The sequence below is a fragment of the Phascolarctos cinereus genome, unplaced genomic scaffold (genome assembly GCF_003287225.1).
Source record: "Phascolarctos cinereus isolate Bilbo 61053 unplaced genomic scaffold, phaCin_HiC Scaffold_4;HRSCAF=312, whole genome shotgun sequence".
Taxonomy (NCBI): domain Eukaryota; kingdom Metazoa; phylum Chordata; class Mammalia; order Diprotodontia; family Phascolarctidae; genus Phascolarctos; species Phascolarctos cinereus.
The window spans coordinates 462,177,985-462,201,536 of NW_027555847.1; the positions used below are offsets into that span (position 1 = coordinate 462,177,985).

A 23,552-nucleotide genomic window follows, 5' to 3' on the forward strand; every position below is an offset into this window, starting at 1 on the left:
ATGTTTGCTGTAGTGACATAACCTGTCAGTGCTTCTTTTAATCAGACTATGTTAATTCATGCTTTTGCATTATGACACAACATTCCTAGTTAGGCTTGTATTAGACTATGATCATCAGATCTCTTTCTACCAATGCTAATCCATACTGTACTTGTATAGTTTCATTTTATTCACTTAATGAGCTACCTTGAACTCATCTTTATTGAACGTCATCCTATTTGTTTTTATTGCCTTTTCAAAACTTCCATTTAAGCATCAAATGAGTGCTAAGAATCTATGTTCAAATAACCCATGAGACCAAAGACACAATTCTTTCTTGGGATCTTACTATTAATTCATTGAACTTGTTTTGCCTGGTAAATTTAATAAGCATGTTATATATTCCATTGCCTAAATCATTACTGCTACCAGGATTCTTTGAGGATAACATGTCTTTGACTACAAAGTTACCAGTTCTTCCCTAGTAAGACTTTGCATGCCCTCTGTTATAAAATAAAAAGTAAATCTTTAAAAGAGTTGGTCCCCAATTTCACTTTGCTGCCAAGGTAATCTCTATAATGTAAAGGTTACTTACCTGTTTTCAAATCCTTTAAAGGATATCAATTGCCTACTTGCATAGAGATGAAGCTGGACTCTTACCATGTCCACTGAAGTGTCAATCTGGGAGGCTCTAAACTGCTGAAAAGTATTTGAGCATGATTCTAGGAATAAACTGAGCCTATGGTCCAAGGACCATACTAGCTAAGAATGGAGAGACTCGTGAGTAGTATGTTGTTCACTAGGTAATATAGCCATTGGCTTTGGAAATCCATGAATCAAAGAAATGCCCTTCAATCTCTGTATGACATTATTCTACTTTCACAATAAAAAAAGAATTAGAGAGGCATGGGGGTGGTGGTGGTGACAGCAAAAAATGCTGTTTATAGAAATGTCCTTAACTGTAGGGAAAACTAGATTGTCCTCTTGTCCAATGAATTGACTTAACATTAACTACATCTGTATCGATATTCTCACAATAAACAAAGGAAGAAGACAGACGGAATTTGTAGATAAATAGGATGGTGTATATTTCTTTCTTTGAAAGATAAGGGAGTTAGCAGAATTGGTTTCATTGTGTACCCAAAGTCAAAAAAAGAAATGGCATTTCAGAGAGCTTTTGGTCATCTTTTCTCGTTGGACTCTAATGAGCATAAGCAAGAAACCACCATGAGCATTATTACAGCTCACGAGCCAACATCTGTTATAGAAGAAGTTGAGAAATTCAATGAACTTTTTAAAAGTCTCACTGATTCTTCCTCCACAAATTGTTTTGCACCTGAACTTTCTCACTACCATTATTCAAGCCTTCATTGTGTCTTGGCCGGATGATTATAATTATCTCTTAATTGGTCTCTTTGTTACCAGTTTCTCCTCCTCTAGTCCATTCTTCACACAGCTGCCAAAATGCTATTCAAAAGGCCATGTCACTCCTTTTTTTCAAAAATCACCAGTAGTTTCTCATTGCATAAAAAAAAAAAACTCCTTAGCCTGGCATGTATTGGCCTCAATAGGAACTAAAAGTTAGAAGGCACCTATCTGAAGAGAAGCAGTCTGGTCCAATCCATGGTTGAACAAATATTCTCGCTGTAAAATACCTGATGAGTGGTCAATCAGCCTTTCCAAGAAGACAACTAGTGAGAGGAACACAAAACCTCCTATAAGCTATTCTTGAACATTATGTGTTATCCCATGCTTCTGTTTATTCACACAACTTCTCTATGTCATTGCCCAAGACTGAAACACGCGGATTCTCCCCTCACTTCTTCTGCCTATCAAAATTCTTTTCTTCTGTCAATGCTAAATTCAGATGTCATCTACTTGGTGAAGCTTTCCTGATGTCCCTCGTTAGTGTTCTGTCTTTCCTCAGTTTTCTTTGTACTATGTTTGGCTGCATATTGTGTCCCTCCAGGAGAACATATGCTATTTAAAGGCAGAGATTACTTAGCTTTTGGTTTTATATCTCTAGAACCTAGAATAGTTCCTTGTATATAGCAGGCACTTAAATGCTTTCTGAATTGAATTAAAGATCTTCCAAACCAAATCAACATATACTGTCAATACTCCAGGACTTCAATATGCTGTTGAATAGTGGGATGGATGATGAAAAAATAAGTTATACAATATGCCCCAGGTTTATAAATGAAAGAAGCCGAAAAATTGGAGAGTATAAAAAAGCCTTATGCCTTTATATGATGACTATTTTCTTCTATAAGAAGAGCAGAAGGGACTGAACATGGAGAGCTCTGAACAACTTTAAACAATACGAAACTAGTTATGTCTTAGCAGACAAGAAATGCCTATTAGCAATATGGGAATCATAAAAGAGTCAAATGTTTGGGTGTAGTCCAATCATTTGACTGGTGGGAGGAAGAAAAGAAATGTAACAGATTTGCAACAGTTCTGTCAATGTATTTATAATGATTTATTTTCACCATCAATGAAAAGGGATCGTCAGCATTGGGATCCTAATACCTCAATATCCAAAGTGTTATTAAAAAAAAAGTAGGGATGGCTCTTAGGAAGACAAAAGTGGGAAGGAAGGTGGGATCAGAGAAGAAATCTGTGCTAGAGGTGACATGATCTTGAAAATACTGATGGCTGGCTTGCATCATGAAGGGAAAGGTAGTGAAAGAATTGGAAAACCCTCCACAGATTATATGGATGAGATGACCCATTGAGCATCAGCAACTACTGATCTATATGCCTACTCTCTCATTTTCATATGAATGATTGCACATAGAATCATAAATTTAGAGCTAGAAGAGGCCTTGTTGTTGTTCAGTCATGTAGCCATGTCTGACTCTTTGTAACCCTGTGGACCATACATAGCATGTTAATGCTGTCCCTGGGGTTTTCTTGGTAAAGATATTGGAGTGGTTTGCCATTTCCTCTTCTGGTGGATTAAGGCATATAGAGGTTAGGCAGAATCCACAACTGACTGAGAGATGCAGAAGTTACTAGATTGCCTGGGTTTTTTGTTTGTTAACTGTAAAAAATAGCATTGACTCATTGCAACAAAATGCAAGTTAATGCAAGAATTCTCACATGTATATGTTAAGATCATATGAGATTCCTCGATCAAGAAAAAAAAAACAAGCAATCACAGAAATAAACCCATTCAGTGGTCCTCTGAATATTATTATCAAGTAAGGCTTATATTATGGAGCAGAATATTTGCCAGTGGTTATCACCATTATTGTGGCAGATGTCTTGCACCAGCTCCAAATGGAAAAATAAATCCCTATAGATGATGGTGTACTCTAGACATTCCTGTATATGGAAGATATTGTGCTAATTCTATCAAGCCTTAGTGCATTACAGGGCTTCTTCAATGAAATTCATGGTTATTCAAAGGATATTAGCATATGACGAGCCATCCAGAATAACTAAATGGACAAAAAATGCCCATTGTCCAAATTATTTTATTCAGTTTGATAGCCAGTACATTGAGTTAGTATACTAGTACATATATTTGGAAGAAATGCAGCAAGTGGGCAAATTGGGCTCCAAACTTGAAATAAATAAAGAGACATGGTTGGATTGCATTTAGAAAGTTCCTCAGTGCTTTTAATGATCCCAAGTTGCTCCCTAGCACAGAGGCCCCTCTAAAAAAAAAAACAAACCAAAACCTCACCTGGCTATCTATGCTCTATCTAGGTTTGGAATCTTGGAATACAATCATTTTGAGCCTAAGAGAATGTGCTGATATGCTGAGCCCAGGTCATCAGTGGTCAACTACACTATAGCGGACTCAGGCTAACATGTATCTATCCATTGCTTTGCAGGTCCCTTGCAACTTTGATTCCTTGGAGATTTTTGTGTTTTAAGATTCACAAACACAAAGAATCATTGGGAGAACATTGAAGTTGAAAAGGAATGGCCTTGACTTACAGAGTTTGGGTTAGTTAAAAGAATCATGTAATTGCTTGAATGTGGTGCTTTTTTAATGACTCTAAGTTTCTCCCTGAAACTATCTTTTTCGCATCAATATTCTTCTAGTGATGCTTAATGACTGTGAGTCATGGAACACTACATTCTCCAAAAATCAAAGTTGTGGTTCTCCTCAAGGGCAATCAGAGGCACAGCTGTGGATTATCAGTGGGTAATTGTGCAGGACAAGGGGCATAAAGGATGTTATTGGAGAGAAGTATGTGGAGCAAGAGAGAGAGCAGATGACAAGAACTCCTGAACACGACACTCAGAATGTTGGGTGGTTTCTGAGTAAAAATTTATGAAAGGACATGGATAAGAGTTAGATCTGATAGGGTTGGGATGAGCTGCAATCTATGCCTTTGGAGAGAGTGCATAGATTGAAAAAAATCACATTCATATCTAGGAAAACTTATGCTTTAGTAGTAAAATAAAGGGCATCAGAATATGTAATAAGAAAAGGAAGCAAGGCAGCTAAGTGGTGAGAGGAAGAGACAATAGATAGCCTGGTGTTCACTGGGTACCCACGAAATGAAGAAAAACTAGAGCAGGTATTTAACTTTTTGTGTCATGGCTAAGAAGTGTTTGAAGCATAGTTTGAATCCAGGTCCTCCTTACTTACCCACTATTTTACCATGCCTTATGCTTAATTAGAGCATTTTTATGGGGAGCTGGTGGGATGCAGTTTATGGGGATTGGGAGGTAGTAACAGTTATGTCTGACAAAAAGATGAAAAGAAATTCAATGAAGTAGTTTAACATTTTATAAATACACGGAACAGAGCAGAAGGGAGTTTGGAAGGGTCCAGAGATAAGCAGGGCAAAGTTGGTTATTTTTTTATATAGATTTAAGGTTTCATATATAATCCTTTTTAATATAATTTTTTACATATGAAAAAGTTCACGCTCTTTAGTGTTTATCAGGCTCATAATAAAAAAGGAAAAAAGTGGTTATTGAATTAAAAGAGTATTGTTACAAGATGACTTTATCCCTATTTTTGGTTCTTGCTCCCATATATTCAAATTCTCCCCGCATCTCTTTTTTCTCTCCTAACCTCTCTCTCTCTCTCTCTCTCTCTCTCTCTCTCTCTCTCTCTCTCTCTCTCTCTCTCTCTCTCTCTCTCTCTCTGTCTCTCTCTCTCTCTGTCTCTCTGTTTGTCTGTCTGTCTGTCTCTCTGTCTGTCTGTCTCTCTCTCACACACACACACACACACACACACACACACACACACACTTTTTTTTTCCAGCTTTAGGAGTATGTTGCCAATTCCAATTTTTCTTTTTGGCTAAAGAAGTATGGCTTAGGTGGTGGGGGAATAGTGGGAAGGGGAAGGTTGTTTCTTTCCTATATATTCTTGGCAGATTAGAGTGTTGGTGGTTTGGCTGTTCTGTTCATGATCTGTCTTGCTGTTCTGACAGACTGAGGCTCTATATCTTGGTAGTAAAAGACATATTCATTTGTTGGTTTTTTTAAAAAATAAAACCTTTGAGATTTAATACTATTTGTTTAAATTTTCTTGAATACGGCTACAGAAAATGTGTTGTTAAAAATCTTAATTAATTAAAAAGGATGAAATGTATACTCAGCAGGAAGTATAAACATAATTTGTTTGGTGAAGATGGTTTCTGGGGGAGGTTGGCTCTGCTCCAGTTTGATAACTATCTTTATTCAGGCAATTTTTTTTGGTGGGAGGAGGGGAGAAGGTGAAGTCCTTGCATTTTAATGGGACATTCACTTCTAACATGGAATTGGTGCAACTAAGCAGATTCATCAGCCTCTCCATCAATATGCCTTATTCTTTATAGCCTTTTCTTCACTTCTTCCTACTACAGGTGGAATATTGACAATGCTAACCATTCAAGAGGGATATTCCTGGGTCTGGGAAGATTTGTCATCTTGAGTAAATGTGCTGCTAAAAGTATTTGCCTCTGTTTATCATCCCCCATCCCACAGAGGCAAATACTTTTAACCAATGTTCTTGATATCTATATTTAAGATACTTTCTGGTAAGTCTTCAGAAAAGAGATGTATTCCCACAAAGCTGCTAGAGTTACCATTCGAGAGGGCCTGGATGGTTCCCCAGATAAATAGGATTATAGATTTTTTTGATCCAGACCTATGACTTCATTAGCACTTCTGATATAGAAAACCCTTTTACCCATGAAGATTGACAGCTTTTATGAAACTTAAAAGGAAGAAAGGTCAGAGATCATTTATTCCTGTATGTTCCTTTTCCATATGAGGAAACTGAGGCTCAGGAAGGGTGATTTGCTTAATGTTTTTAGTAGGTTGTGTGGGGGACCTGAAATGTTGTGACTATTATATGTCAGAGGAGCTATCAACTATTCCACATTGTCTCTCTTCGGTTATTAGCCAGTGGGAGGGGGGGAAAACAAACATGTTCCTTCACTGGCTTGAAGAAGGCCACCTCCTGCCACTCATTACTCTCCTGATAGTACCAGATTAATTCCTAAAATAAATTCACTAGTGCTATAAAACCCAAACTAGGTAAGTGGCCTTGTGTTAAGGAATAGGATAAAATAGAATTTCTTTCTTTCTTTTTTTTTTTGCTTTTTTAGGCAATTGGGGTTAAGTGACTTGCCCAGGGTCACACAGCTAGTAAATGTCAAGTGTTTGGTCTGAGGCTGGATTTGAACTCAGGTCCTCCTGACTTCAGGGCCAGTGCTCTATCCACTGCACCACCTACCTGCCCCAATAAAATAGAATTTCAAAAATACCTCAGGGCAGGGCCATTAAAAACCCTGCCAAATTTCATACAACCCAGCCCCATATTTAAAAAGACCTGGGCCAATTTAAAGTTTCACATGGAAACTATGCAAAAATATAATGGCTTTATGTGGGTTTTGACCCCAAACCAGGTAAAACTTGAGGTTTTGGCAAAGTTCACCTTAATTTCTTAATCTGGGAAATGCAAACCAAAGGAAGAAGTGCTACAGAAAAACAACAATAATAACAACAGGGAAATAAAAATGTTCCATTTGGAATAATCATGGGACCATAGTGTGAGCATTACTGCTCTTTCAGCATCTATCTCACCCTGGAAGCCAGCATGATCATGGTTTTTGAGCATATTTGGAGAAATTTAACTCAATAATTGTCCAAACATTTAATTAGTCTATCTTAGAATTTAGGGTAAATAGGCTTTATACTCATTAATTTATTAATTAATTTTATTATATTAACATTATTATGTACTCATTACTTTATACTCATTAATTTATTTCTGTTTATAGTAATTGTGGGAATACCATAGGATCATAGAATATGCGGATCATAAATTTAGAAATGAAAAGACCCCCTAGGGCTAGCTGATTCCTTCCACTAGATACACTAAGTAATTCCAAGCAATGATCTTGAAAAGTTGACTTTCCTAAGATTGCTACAAGAAGCATAGGTAAAGTTAACATTTAATCCATAGGATAGTCCTCCATCTTAAAACAAAAACACACCTAGAATATAGCCAAGAAAATGAAAAAAACAAAAACCAAAAAAGAATTACACATAGAGTGTGTAGTTAACCCTGTGACCTCTGACAGGGCAAGAAGTATTTTTGTTGTTGTTGGCAAAGGTACTAGAGTAGTTTGCCATTTCCTTATCCAGTTCTTTTTGTAAATGAGAAAACTGAAAAGAAAAAATAAATAAACAAAAGCAAACAAACAAACAAATAAATAAATAAATCAGAAAACTGAGGTAAAAAGGGTTAAGTGACTTGCCCAGGGTCACACAGCTAGCAAGTATCTGAGGCCAGATTTGAACTCGAAAACAGGAATCTTCCTGACTCCCAGGCTTGGCACTGTGCCACCTAGCTTCCCCAAGAAGTATTTACCTGTGTTCAAAAGAATGGGATATAGGAGGGTACAGACACTGATTATTGTTACAATCAGGGCACCTTGTTAGCAGTGAGGCACAGATTTTTTTTAAATAGACAGAAGTGTGCACATCCAAAGATTATATTAATACTAAAATTTTAAGAGTTGGAAGAGGCCCTAGACATCTTCTAGGCCAAACTTCCTTTCAGTGTAGGAATCCCCTCTACAAATTCCCTGACAGATGGTTGTTCATCTAGACAGAGGAAAATCCTTAGCTGGAAAATGAAAGGCCTCCCTCCCTTCCCATATTGGCCACCTCCTTTCTGACAGTTTGACCCTGAGCTCCGAATGTAATAATCCTTTCTCATACTGCTTTTGGATCAACAGGAAAACAGCTTGTTAGATAAGTAAAGCCAACTCAATAAGCCTTGATGTTTTAGGCCCCCAAATTCCTTTGAGGGGCTGAGTTAAAAGAAGATTTTCCCCTAAACTTTAGTCTGGAGGTTTAACAATTATCCTTGTTAAATGTTTAGAGACAGAGACTCTCGTATAAGAACTTCACTGAAAGATTGCTAAAAAGAACTGGGTCTGCTCTTAGACATTGAAAACAACTTTTCATTACTAGGTCCTGTCAGTGCCTAGAAAATGTGACCTTTCTTCCTGGTGAATAGCACGCTGTTGCTCAAAGGTACATTAAATTGACTCAACACAGAACTGGTGTTAGCCCAGCATCAATCCATAGCTTGTGTGAACTCAGTAGTCTCATAGATCTTTCCCTGTTGTTTAACATTCCAAATATCCCCTTCCCACTTTTTTTTTAACAGAAGCAGCATTTATAGACTTACACCAAGGCCACTAATAAACATATGCCTTAAATATTATAAATAAATCTAAAATACACATACATACATACATACATACATATGTACATATATACATACATATGTAACTGTATATTTCTGGGATTTCTCTCCTAACTATAGAAAGATGAAATGTTCTCCTCTTTATCTCTGTCTGTCTCTCTCAATACACATAATACATATATAAGTATACATAAAACATGAGGAGCAGAATGGTTTTGTGTCAAAGAACACTGCATTTGTAGTCATGAATCCTGGCTTTAGAGTAAGGATCATGTTTGAGTTTGATCTTAAATACTAACTGTGTGACCCCAGGTGAATCACATAGCCCCGCCAGTACTCAGCTTCCCTATCAGCAAAACAGGGATGACACATTTTCCACCTATATAGCTGAGAGATGCCGATATTTTAACAATGACCGATAGAGCCCTCTCATAATGCAATCATCTTTATCCAAGGGAGCAGGATGAAAACATTTGCATTTTTGAGAATTTCTCCAGCTCCTTTATTAAATGATATGCATCATTGTCCTACAGCCAGAACAGGTCCCACTAGCTATCAACTTTCCCTTCTGGGTATGTAAAGCATGGCTGAAATGATTTGATGTTTTAACTGTTGCCTCTACACGTGGACTCCTTTGGTTTGTAGTCACAGCCAGTGATTAAAAACACCATTGCTCCAGGTGGCTCTCTCTGCCTCTTGAGTTCTAAAGGTCTTGCTCAAGTTATTCCACTCTAATTCAGGCAATGCTATACCACTGGACCGTTACTCCTTAACTGTTATTCCTCAGCAAGATGAATGACACATTCACGTTGTCTGGGTAACATTTTTTCCTGTTCAATGTGCTTTCCTATCCAATGTTCCACTTTATCGCAAGTCACAAACTACTATTATAAGTAATAAACCAGTATTCTCCATAGCAGGGATAAGTGGCCCACTTTATACTCTGGCTCTAGCCCAGGCCAGAGTCTTCTTAAGAATTCATTGTTGTTGTTAAGTTGTTTTTCAGTTGTGTCTGACTCTTGGTGACCACATTTGGGGTTTTCTTGGCAGAGAATTCATACCTGTGTGTCAAATATGTGGAGAAACACACAGAGACAGAAGACGAAAACAATGATAAGTGAAATAAAGTTTGAGCCAAAGTATGAATGTTTTCTGGTAAAACACACAACTAAGCCTTTTCAAAAAAATTTTTTTAAGTCAATTGGGGTTAAGTGACTTGCCCAAGGTCACACAGCTAGTGTCAAGTGTTCAGTCTGATGCCAGATTTGAACTCAGGTCCTCCTGACTTCAGGGCTGGTGCTCTATCCACTGAGCCACCTAGCTACCCCCAATTAAGCTTTTAAATCAGGTAGCTGGCAACCCTCAGCAATTCCTGCTTCTTTTAAATTTATTTTTTAAAATCTTAGTCATTTTCAATTGAGTGACAGGGCAGCCTGGGGGAATTAAAGCTTAACAAAGAGTTAACAAAATATAATAATAATAGCTAGCATTTACATAGCACTTTGAGGTTTGCAAAGTGCTTTACAAATGTTATTTTATCTTTAAGACAACAGTGGGGAGTACGTGCTACTATTACCACCCCTTTTTCACAGATGAGGAATTGAGGCAGAGAGTAGCAGTGACCTGGCCAGAGTCACAAAGCTACTAAGTGTCTAAGATCATGAACTCAGGTCTTTGGAATTCCAGGTACAATGCTTTATCCACTGTGCTACCTCACTGCCGAGAGTATCATCAAGCCCGAGTCTCTATGTCTTTATGATCTATCTATCTATCTATCTATCTATCTATCTATCTATCTATCTATCTATCTATCTATCTGTCTGTCTGTCTGTCTGTCTGTCTGTCTGTCTGTCTGTCTGTCTACCTCCTTCCTTCCTTCCCTTCTTTCTTTCTTTCACTGGTTGTTAATCTAGTACTATATTTAATTGTCCTGTTTCAGATGTATGTTAACTCTGTGAGGTGTATCAAAGCATTTTTAGAAGTTGGTGGGGATAAAAATTCTAAATAATAAAAATACACATGGCATAAGCAGCCCCAATGGTTTTTGCTCTTCTACCCAATCCAGCAGGTACATAGATAGATGGAGACAGCATTTACTAAATACTTACTAAGTCCTAGGCACTGTGGCAAGTTTACATGTACATTATATACCAGGAAGGAAAAAAAAAACCTTGTTAGAATGTTTTAACAATCAGTATTTATTTGTCTTATTTAGCTGTGTATGGTCAACAAACAGTTGTTCACATATTGTATGTATCATTTATAACGATTCAATATTGTACAAATACACAGAGGTTTGGGGTAGGCATAAAAACCTAGACGTACTTGAAAATGAAAAGTTATGAGTAGGGTTTCCCTTCTTTCTCCCAGAAGGGATATTTCAGCACTTACAAGCTAATAACTCGATAGTTTACTTGACATTCAATAGAAAAGCCTCTGGAAGGCATGTTTCAGGGTAGAAAAGGGAGGAAGAAAAGTCAGTGTTTCCCTATAGGGAAGGTATTCTTGCCATGCACAGGCAGTGAGGAGAGGAAAAGGACTCCTTGCCTTGGGACTCAGTAAGGGGACTCCAGATGAGGGCTTTTTCTAAATCTACCTTCCTCAGAGCAGGAGCCAGCAAACAAAGCATGAAATGCAGTAGCATTACAGCCTGGTGGGTTAAAGTTAGACATCTACTTTCTTATGCTAGAGATTAATTGCATTCTGGACCTAACTGAGGTCCAACAACTACTCATGTGTAGAGTACACGCTGATTCTTTGCCCCCTCCCTTCCCCAATTCTACTTTGAATCCTTAAGCTGGGAAAGGTATTTCATTATCAGGACACTTTTTTTTTTAATGGTCTGAATGCATAGTTGTAATCCTACTGATTCTATAGAGTTCTTTCCTTGCAAGACATTTTTGAGTTCTTGCCAAAAACCAAAAGGGCACATTTAGATCAGTTTACTGGCGGCAGGCAGGAGACTAGGGAAGGGGGAAGGGAGGAGAAAAAAAAAGAATGTATTGGAAAAACACAGCATGATGTCAATTATCATCCAATGTCCTAAACTTGCATTTGTCAACAAAATATCTCAGCCTATTATGTGAAAATGCCCTTATCTCTCCCATCTTCCAATTTTTTTCCCCCAATCCTTTATCCCATTTTATCTTCCAACCATCACTGTATGACAGATATGCCAGGTGCTATTATAGAGATGGGAAAATGAGGCCCAGGGAAACTTGCTTAAAGTGACACAGTAAATGAGTCACTTAACCTAACTGGGCCTTAGTTTTCCTCATCCACAAAATGAGGTCATTGGATTAGATCTCTTCTAAGATTCCTTCCAACTACAAATTTCTGTTCCTATGAAGTTTATGGAATATTGGAGGCTCCAACTAGGTCTTTTCATTCCAGGGTTTGTATGGAAGCAGCCATCCCAACAGGGATAACTATTATGGTCAGTCAGTTCACAAGCATTTAGAAAGCATCTACTATTTTCTAGGCACTGTGCTAAATGCCGAGTATACAAAAAGAGGCAAAAGACAGTCCTTGCCCTCAAGGAACTCACAATCTAATAGGAGATAACAAACAAACAAAAACCCCAACCAAATATGTAAAAATAAGCTATATAGAAAGTAAATAGGAAATAATTAAAAGAGGAAAAGCACTAAAATTAAGAGGGTTTGGGAAAGGCTTCCTGTAGAAGAGGGATTTTAGTTTAGTTATATAGGTTAGATATATTGAAGTTGAATATATTACAGTCTCTATAAACAGAAATCTACATCCAGCAAAACACAAAAATTATCCTTTAACTCCTTTGTTTATCCTAACCAATCACATGAGCATGGCATGCGAAGTATGGTATAGGGAGTCCCTGGTGAGGATCTTCTTCTGTCGGAGAACTTCTGTACCTCCTTTGAAACAGACACACAGAAACATACAGAGAGACCTAGAGATGCACATAAAGAGACAGAGATAGAGACAGAGAAAGAGATGGAGACACACGGTAAGACTGAGAGAGGAGGAGATAGAGGGGCAAAGAAGGGAGAGGGAGAGATAGATACAAATACCCAAATAGACAGAGACAACAAAAGAGACATACAGAAAGACAGAGAACCATCCTTGGAGTCCCAGAGATCTGGGTTCAGATCTTGTCTTTAGCACATACTGGTTGTGTGACCCTTGAGCCTGAAATGCTCCAGGCAACTGTGAGACAATAGAACAATCTGTACTTGTAGCTGGAGTTTTATCACTTGGAGCTATGATTTCATACAAATGAATTTTTTTTGTCATTGCTATTTATAATTTCATGTTGATGAAATCACTGGGTCAGTCCAAAAATCAAACAATCTATCAATCAAGTAATCTATCTATCTATCTATCTATCTATCTATCTATCTATCTATCTATCTATCTACCTACCTATCTATCTATCTATCTAATTTATTGATCTATCTATTGATCTATCTGTAATCTGTGGCTCACTAGGCCTACTCTGGGCTCACACAGACCAAGCTCAGTGTTGAAGGGATCTCAGTAGTAATTCTATGACTCCTGCTCCACTGACAATTTCCCTTGGGAGCATTTGGCTCATGTCTAGCTCTCCACAAAAATGAAAAAAAAAACCCAAACAAAAAAAAGAAAAGAGCTTTTAGTTCTCATGCAAACACTCTGCCTAGCAAAGACATCAAATGTGGACAATCTTTATTGAACCTGACAAAATGACACAGAAAGGGCTCATACTCAAGCCCACAGATAGTCCAGAAAAACTCTTTTCCTCTAGTTTTTCCATATCATCCAGGGACCTACATAGCCCACATGACTCACAGTACCAGTGAAAGGATAGGTCCAAGTTGGCCCTTCTCTAGACATCACATCTGCCTAAGGAAACTTGTGCTTGTCCTTTCTGACTCTGTGCCTCATACTAACTCTCTTCATGGCTTGTATGCCTTCCTGGTGACTCAGTCTATGCCTCCTACCTCTTAGTGGATCTGTATCCATTGATCCACTGCTCTCTTTTTAGAGTTGGTGGTATCTACTCTTTGATAAGTGCTCCTTGTCTCCCTTAAAAAGCCTAGTCCAAGGGCCACCTTCAAACATCGTCATCAGGAGAGAACTAACAAACTGATGCTCATTGATCTTTCCTTAATCTCTGTAGCTGTGAACTGCACCTCAAATGCCAGAAAAAAACCAGGTCTACATCAGCATGGATGTGAGTATCCAGGGCAATAGGAGTTCACTATTTGTCAAAGAGTTTACTTTGCCCAACACATTTCATTTGCTGTTCAGGAGACAGTGGAAGAGAATGGAGCTTTGCCTGACCCGTCTGGTGTATGACTGCTACATTTGTGTAAGCATGTATACATGTATGCATATATGCGTATACACATTCATACATGTATGTGTATATAACTCAAGATTCTACACAAACAGCATCAAAATCAAATAAAAATACATGAGAAATATTATTTGTTCTTATAATTTAAAACCTGAAAAAGTATTTTAATATTTCAGTATTCTGTGGCCAACCACAGCAGATGTAGTACTTTCTACAAAGTATCTGTGAGTATGAAGGCTAATGGCTTAGAGAGTGTGAGCATTGGCAGCTACGGGGTCATCTTAGGATATCATGTCAACTACTTACTGGTAAAATTCATTAGAGCAAAATCTATACTCCTGTGTCCCAATATGGTATATTCTCTTTATGAAATATCAGCTTTCAACTGAAAGACTCAAAGTTTTGATTTCAGCAGGCCACCTTACGCTTACCCTAGCTAAAGGATACTAACCTTGAAATCTTACCCTAATAAGTGAAGCAATTCAATTCTGCCTTCACAAATTCCCTCTGCACTTCGAATTTAAGAGGGAACCACTTTCCTGCTCTCAACTAAGACACAGTGATCTTCTTAAACAGTCCATGAGCCCCTTCACTGACAGGTCACTTCAGCAATGGGTATAGTGATTTTGATGCTTCTTACATGATTTTCAAGAGGTCCTGGAGAAATTTCTTGGTAATGCCTGCATGGCCCCCTTTGAGCCTTGCTGATGGCCTGTAGAGAGAGCCATACTGTTCACAACCATGTGGGACAGGTGGCAGAGAACAAATAAGTCATTGTTATTTGATTTTATTTTGGTTGCCATCTCCAGAAAAGGACGACATCATCCCATTCTCTTTTTTTTTTGTCATATGCTTTATAAGAGCTACCCCCAGCCCCACTGGACACAGAGACACAAACAGACACCACATACAATTATAATTTAGCTGCTTTCCCCCAGGGGATAGCAATTTTCATCTTAACTTCCTGCCTAAAAGTGTCATTATGACAATCAGCCTTCTAGAGGACAAGAACAAAGGATTTTCTACAGAAAACCCCCCTTCTTTTTTCCAGTTTCCCTTCTATATCCAACTAAGCCCCTGTTCTGCTTCCCGTTAAAGCATAGCATGGTGACCACTTGTATACATAGGCCTCTGTCAGAATGAGAGGATGCTGCCTAAAAGCAGCATGCTATTTTTGGTGATGCTGTTTTCTCCTGTACTATTTCTAAGAACAAAAATTCATTTGCTTTGAGAATATGCATATGCAAAGATGCATGCCATGAATCTACATTTGTGTATGTAAGCAAACATTTGTTTATTACTTAAACCAGTCAAAGCATGCCTACACAAAAGTCTCTGGGTGCAGGCATGGGAAAAGTACATTATGAGAGTCTGGAATGTTGAGGGACTATTCCATAATCCTCAAGAGAAAATATGGGTTTTCCTTGGCATGAGCGCCCATCCTACAAATTGAGCCCTGTTGTCTAATGGATGAAAGAAAATTCCAAAGATCAGAGTATCAACCCAAGGACAAAGACTTCCTCTAAGCACCTTAGACTGCAATTTCCTTGAATTCCTAGGTTAAGGCTTCAATGCCCCTGGGATACAAAGACAAAGACAGTCTTAATGGGTCCATATCTGGGATAAATCCCTTGGTAGTCCCAGGTTCATTATTCTGCATACTGTAGGCCAATCAGTCAACAAATCAAAGAATATTATAAAAATAAATAAAATGCCAAGAAGACCCAATTAGAGAAAGTTTAAGAAGACCAATTTTCTTATCACAATCAAGCATGTACAGGGCCCACTAAAGTTCTCAGAGAGCTCATAAACAGCACTCTCACTATTATAAGTTACTCAGTTTTAGTGTACCAAACTGCATCTGGGCATGCAATAGTAGAATTTAGTTGGTACAACAAGAGATATTAATATTTTAGCAGGTTTATCTATGAAAATGGGGTCTCATAAATATAAAGAACCATATTAGGCTTCATATTTTCTCATTATATGAGACCTCAGTACATCTCTTTCTTGGGACAAGAAACATTTAAGAACATTTAAGCAATTTGATTGACAGAAGATGCTTAGGTAAGTTATGGTATCTATATGTATGTAACTACTTCTGTCTATGTTTCTTGGGTACTATAAAGTTCCCTTATGTATTGTTTGGGATTATGATGAGGACTATGAATTTCAGGTAAGTGATTCTTAAAACTGGCTAGAGATTCAATGACAGGACTCTATCATATACAAGAGGCATCAGTAGGGAAGTAGTCAGAAATAAATAAAGCATCAGGGGAATTGTTTAACCCAGAGGGGCCTTATACTTCTTGCTATTTATCATTATATCACCCAGGGTACCCAAAAAGAATATGTGTTAAATCTGTCAAACCTATAGCATGGCCAAGTCCCAAATCTGTGAGGTCAGAAATTCTAGAAGAAAGTGAGATGTGAAACTAACTGGGTTGCCTGTGATAGGGTGAGAGGAAGAGGAGCAGGGCTCCATAAAACTTCCCGTGAGTTTCCTACACCAAAGTGTGGTAAAGCATGGTGCCAGGTCACATTAATGGCTTAGAGATTTAAACAATTGTGTTCTGTTAATGTGTGATTCAGTTTAGTTCCTAAATTAGAATGAAAAATTCTTGCCTCTCTGTTAGGAGGAACTGACATATAAAGGATAGGGCCTAAAGAAGAGAAGTTGTTCCATGAAATATAAAATTATTAAATCAAGGGGAGAGGAGCTTTCAATGAAAGATAACTTTTTAATGTAAAAACTGAATACTGTTATCAACACTCTCATCTTTAAAGACTCAAAGTAAAGCATGTGCTACAGAGTACAATTTTCCCGTAGAGTAGATAAGATGACCTTTAATAAGTCTCTTCCCATCCAATTCCATGAGTCATCCTGAATGGTCTGAATCATCAAGATCTATATTTCTTTCTTTTTCATAGGAAACCTACTGGTATATCACATTTTTGGCAAATGATTTCACATACATGGAAAAGGTTCAGTCAGCCATCTAACTGGTATTACTCAATGTGTTTGAGAAGATAGAAAAACTTTAAGATAAAAGATAAAATGAGTTCCGTTGCTTGAACGAGTTGATTTAACTATCAGGTTTTGAAGTGTCAACTCTTTGCAAGGAATTGTTCTAGATACAAAGATGAGAAATGGAGTGATCTCATAAGGACTTAGTCTTAGAGTCTAAAAGCATGTTGTCATACAAATAAGCATATCAAACAGTAGAGTTTGACAAGAACAGAGGAGAGATACAGAAAATATTAGGAAGAATAATTGGTTTTAACTGGTAAGATTGGGGAAGGCTTCCTGGAGGTGGTACTGCCTGAGCCAGGGTTTGAAATGAAAAGAGTGTCAACAATTGACAATGAAGCATGAGAGTCCTTTGCAAGCATGAGGAATGGTATACGTATGTATGGAAGAATGTAGCAGGGGATACACTGATCTTTTGAAAGTACTAGCTGTCCAGTTTGTCTGGAATTTAGAATGCATGTCAGGAAATAGTATGAAATAAGGATGGAAGTGTAGGTTGAAGCCAGATTGTATAGGGTCTTAAATGCCAGGCTAAGGAGTTCTATGGGCAAAAGGGAGCCACTGATGTCTTCTGAGCTATTATCTTTCTTGAGAACTTTAATTTTGAATGATTTCTTGCATGCCATTCCTTTTGTGATATAATATAATGAGATACATTTCAGTAAGAAATTCTCTTACTGAATTTTGTCTGATTCCATTCCTTTGCTCATGATGTCCCCTCTGCCTATAATGCCTTTCCTTGCCCTCTGATGCTGAAATCCTGTGCATGTTTTTTAAAGCCCAACTAAAATGTCACTTCGTGTATGAAGCCTTTCCCAATTCCTCCCCGTCAATAACAACCTTAGATTTCACATCACATTTTATTGTATACATCTTTCATGTACTTACCATGTGTGTATTGTACTTATGTGTGCTTGTGTCTGTGCTGTAAAGTAGAGGATCACGTAATGGCCAATGGAAAGGCACATATTGAGTGCAAGCAGGCCACAATACATAAAAAAGAGGAATTATATAGAGGTGACATAAGGGATGCCATCCGAAAAATAAATCCCTGGAAAAAATGGCAAACTGGTCTCAGAGTAGAGTGAGGGACAACCAGAAGACAGTTATTGTACTTTATTCATATGTGTGTAAAGTCATGAGAACTTGAGGAATGACACCTGGCACACAGACCCCTTGTGGCAGATTTATAGGAGGTAAACAAGAATAATATAAGATAGGCAGGTAGAAATGGGTTGCAATATGCATTATTGGAGGGAAAACCCACACTAGGAAGAATGCAAATCCACACAGGTATCTTGGGCCTTCCCTTTGCTTCAATGTTCATTTGTTTATATAAAAAAGTAGGAAATTGTCTGAAATATTGATTCCCTCTGACGAGCAGTGCAATAACTATGTTGGTTAGGATTAGCCATTTATTGCAACCCTGGTACAAACTACTTTTAATTTGTAAGTATTTTATAGGTCTTTCTGACCTGGTCACATGAAATTATTTTAAGGAATTTTAATTACCAAATGTACAGCCTGTTAATTCTTGCAGTTTTTTTTCACTTTTAAAAATGTGTGTGTGTGTGTGTGTGTGTGTGTGTGTGTGTGTACTTCATAGCTGCTGATAGCACTAAATTCAAAGCTATGTTGCTGAGTCAGTCACCTTGGAACACTGGAATGTGTCATGTGCCCCTATTTCACTTAAAGTTCCATAAGGACAGAGACTATCTCTAGACAGAGATCTATATTTTGTTTTCTCTCTCAGTGTCTAGTGCAGTTCTTTAAAATAACAATACATGTTTACTGAATGAGAGTTTAGCATAGCTTAGTTTCATCAACGAGTTACTAAACAATTAGGCTAATTGGTGAACTTCACTAATATGTTCACATTCTTGATATGGACAAAACTCCATGGCATCTTGGGACAAACCCTAAGGCCCAGAGTCAGAGTCAGTCAGTCAACAAACATTTATTAAGCACCTACTATATGCCAGGCACTGTAAACAATGTTAGGAAACTTAGCCTCCTCAAACCCATACATTTCAAGGTCCAATTCTTTACTTGTCTTTTGTGTTATGAAAATGAAATGTTTGATTTCATGAGGTTTAGAAAATGGAGCTGGGTTAAAACAAACAAAGAAACAAACAAACAACAAAACTGAAATTTGGGCTAGATTCACTGAATCTTTTTCTTGAAGTTCATAAACTTCAAGGAGAATTGTAAACCATGTTCCAAAGAAACATTGGACAGCACATGACTCTGAATGAAAACCAAAGCAAAATATAAAGACAGTGAAAGGATGCAGTTCAAAACCAGGAGAAACTCAGTAGTTTCAATTGCATTCCTTTTGATTAAGTTCGACTTGAACCAGGACTCACGAGACACAATCTCACTTGAAATGAAACCACATCTCTCCTACGAGTGTTTTTTGCAACTTGCCTTCATGCTAACATAGACCTATGTCTTCCTTCCTGGTCCCCCATTGTTTCTATCCAATATCATTTGTGTTCAAATATGAGTGACACAAAGGAATATTGGGAACAACTTGTGAACAGAAATGCTGAAGTTTATAGTCTTCATTTCCTAATAGTATTGATTATTTTGTGACTGAGAGGTGAATAATGAGTGGCTTGGTATGGAGTGGCCCTTTGAATCTATCAGAACTTCCCTAACACATGATGTAATCATAAGTCAATGTTATTACCCTATTCTGCTCAAGTCCTCTTCTTGTATACCACCATGGCATGGAGGTTTCTGACAGCTATGCAACTGGAGTGTAACTCTGGAATGTTCTACCAAAGTGGGAATGGCCATAGGGTCATAGACTAAGAGATGAAAGGGACCTTAGCAATCATCTAGTCTAAGCCTTTGATTTTAGAGATGAAAAAGCTGAGGTTTACAGAAGGTAAATGACTTGCTCATGATCACATAGCAAATAAATGTCAGAAGTGGAATCTGGACCCAAGTTTTCCTGATTCCAAATCCATCACTCTCTTCACTATACTAGTTATTAGCATGGGTCCAGGGATAGATTGTAAGTCTGTTGTCTGAGTCCCAACTGGGCTGTTTGGAAAGACTCAACACCAGAAGATTGAGCAATAGATTTTGTACCACATACACACACATGCACACACATTTATTAAAACACTTCGTGAACTCTTTGTTATCTACATAGCTAACATTTATATGGTGCTTTGAGGTGTGCAAAGCACTCTACAAATATCTCATTTCATCCTCACAACCACCCTGGGAGGTAGGTACTACTAGTATCCTAATTTTACAGATAAAGAAACTGAGAGATAGACAAAGGCTAAATGACTTATTCAGGGTCATACAGCTATGTATGATGATGATGCAGAGACTCTATATACCAAATGTTATGCCAAAAAGTTCATCATTTTCCCAACCACATAAAACTCAACATGACTTGAAGGTAAACCTCTTGATGAACATGGAGAAATGCAGCTACCTTTGCTTCTGAGAATAGCCTGTTCAAGTATTCAGGGACTGATTATTTGGTATTTGAATTACTTAAGTCTTTACTCCTGTTATTCCCTCTTCTTGTCTGACTTTTCGGTATTTGTTTGGTCATCAGCATCTCACCAGCGGGGAGATAAAGAAAGGAAAATAAGGGATGTATAAATTTCTATGAATTTGGTTACTTATTAGCATTTGGGAGAAAGGTCTGGTAAGAAGGAAAGGTCTAAGGATTATCTGGATTTCAATTACCCATGGCATCCCTGACTCTCATTGCAATGTCAATTTCATATCTGGATGTATTTCATTTTTTACCAAGGTACCTTTGGCTACTCAAACATGTTACATGTTATAGAGCATTTACTTATTTTAAGTGTTTACAAGATACTATGAACTACATATAACAGAAATGTCTCTCAGTATCATGAAAAGATCTATATAATGGCAAATGTAACCATGTGACTAGCTCACATAACCACTTAGCAGGTTAGCAAATGATGAAGGAAATCATTTAACCTCATTTTCCCCTGACTCATATCCTCCCTACCTCCTATACAGACACACAGAAACCAGGAAGAATACCTTACCCCCTTCCCACCCTCCTTGCTTAATAATTAGCTTCACTTAATACCCAGGATACACAGCATGTCCAGGTGGCTTTGGGATTTAATTAATCATCAGATAAATATTTGATTTTGGTACCTTTGAAGATTTTCTGCAACTATTTTGTCTTGATGAACTTGTGTGCCGTTGACCAAATTCAGCTGTCCAGAAGAAGGTAGGTGGCCTATAGTACCTACAAAGGGGAAAAGAAGAAATGTCAGTAGTTGCTCTCTGTCATCTGATTTTCCCATCTTATGGGTTTTGCCCTTTTGTAACTTCAAAGAAGAATACCATTAAAAACTCTACACCCCCAGTTTGATCTACACTGAAGATTTTTTTTATATCCACTTAAAAAAGTCTTTGAAGCGTTGTGGGTGAGTCAATCCTCTTATTTTCAATTTTGACCCTCACCTGACAGCATCCCTCCTCTAGTCCTTTTAAAAAAAAGAGCCAAGAAAATAGAGATTCTGCGAACACAAAAGACAACTTAACTAATCGAGGTGGGTAAGGGAATAAAAAAAAGCTTATCAACAAGATTAATCTCATCCTATTATTCTCAAGAATTGAACTGGCATTGATCAAGAAAAATTTTGGGGGGGCTTTGAAAATGCCTCTAATCTGTGCTACTTTTAAAAAGAAATATTTCAAGGGAGAATTTCATGTTTATCATAAAAAACTTTAAAGCACTACAAATTTTGTCAAATAAAAGAGAAGAAAATAGGTACCATTGTTTAAAAATGAATCAGCTACTGGGCTATCTGGATAATTTTGAGGAAAGACAAAAACTACTTTTGATCCATTAAGTATGGAGTTAAGCAATCTCGCTGCTATGAAAATTACAGCACAGCTAGAGAGCTATCTTGTACGCACATTCACTATTCAACTGAGATCTCACAGGCACAGTCCAATTTTTTGAAATTCTTTAAGAAATTTAATTTCCTTTCTGTCTCCCCATCTAAATGCTGACTTTTATTTAAAACTCCCTCATTTCCAGAGAGAATGGGGACAAAACATGTAGTCCTCCTCTCAGGAGAAATTTCAGACTATAGGTACAGAATGTTCTATGTGTTTGCTTTATTGGTCAGTCTGGTATGATTATCTTCTTTTCAAGGGAGGGGTCAAGTGTTTAAGGAAATATTGGAAAATGGCATTTTAGAAACATCAATTAAAATTAAATAAAAACCACACCTAAAACTTTCTACACTCCACACTGGCAAATATTTTTACATAATCATCAAAGAGACAAAGAGAAAAGTAGTAACAGGAAGGCTAGGTTCACTCTACTTAAGCCAGGGACCTCAGATGCTAGATTTAGATCTAGAAAGGTACCTGGGAGACCACCCAGTCCAACCCCCTCATTTTACAGATGAAGTTACTGAGGCTATGAAAGTCTAAGTGGATTACCAAAGGCCACCCAGCTGGTTAAGTGTCTGAAGCAGGTTTTAAATTGAGGTCTTCCTGCCTCCAAGTCTGCACTCTACCCTCTCCTGCTAGCTAGTTACCTCCAGATTGGCTCTGAAATGACTGTTGTGATGCAAGTTAAAGTAAGGCAGCTCCATGGAATTCACTCAGATCAAGAACATCTCCTTAGATCTGAATTAATGATGCTTATCAAAGTGTGAAGAATACTGGCTTTTGGAGTCAGAGGATCTGTGTTTGAGCTGGGCAAGTCAATAAAACTTTCTAAGCTCCATTTTCTTTATTGATAATTTAGACAGCATTTATCAAGTGCTTACTACATGCCAAGCACTGTGTTAAGGGTTAAGGATACAGAAGACATGAGTGAAATTGTTCCCTGATCTCATATAGCAATGAGCAATATAACATTTGTACTATCTCAATAGATTATTATGGTAATCATAGGGATCATAAATTTGGGGATGAAAGGGACCCTAAAGATAATCTGGCCAAACCCCTTCATTTTACTGAGGAAACTGAGGTCAACAGAAACAGAATGACTTGTTCAAGGCCTCAGATATAATAAGTTTCAGAGTTGGTTTTTATACCCAGGTCACCTGACTCCAAATCCAGTGATATTTGCACTACATCGTGTTGCTCTCTAATCAAATGAGAGAATAGGTGAAAAGTGCCTTATAAAGTGCTATATCAATATAAGCAGTTTTCTTTCTTCCACTAAAATCCTCCTCTGGTTCTTCATCCCAGTGTGGAGTGGTCCTGGGCTGTTGAAGGCTATCCTCTGGAGGAACATAAAATCTGGCAGGTCCTACCAAGTTGGAAAGGCTTCAAGTGTAGGCCTGGTGCCTGATTCTATGTTTGTTGTCTGAGGGCCAAGCTAGCAAAGTTTGGAGAGTCTCATTACTGGGTTGGCTGCAGAATGGCAAATGTTTTGGCCATGGTAATTTGCAAATACTAGGTTGTAAAGGGTTGATTCAGAGAGTATCCATACTAGTGAAATCATTGGACCTTTAAATATTTAATTACTACTACTACCACTGCCACCACCACCACCATCA

General features: G+C 37.8%; 1 protein-coding gene across 4 annotated transcripts in view; it reads right to left on the bottom strand.

Moving 5' to 3' along the window:
- Nucleotides 1–23,552, bottom strand: part of SULF1 (sulfatase 1) — a 200,995-nt gene that overhangs the window by 135,452 nt on the left and 41,991 nt on the right. For all 4 annotated transcript variants that reach the window (XM_078153363.1, XM_021002089.2, XM_021002091.2 and 1 more), the window contains exon 2: nt 21,178–21,271. The gene's annotated coding sequence lies outside the window, so the exon portion shown is untranslated. The remainder of the gene's footprint in view (nt 1–21,177; nt 21,272–23,552) is intronic.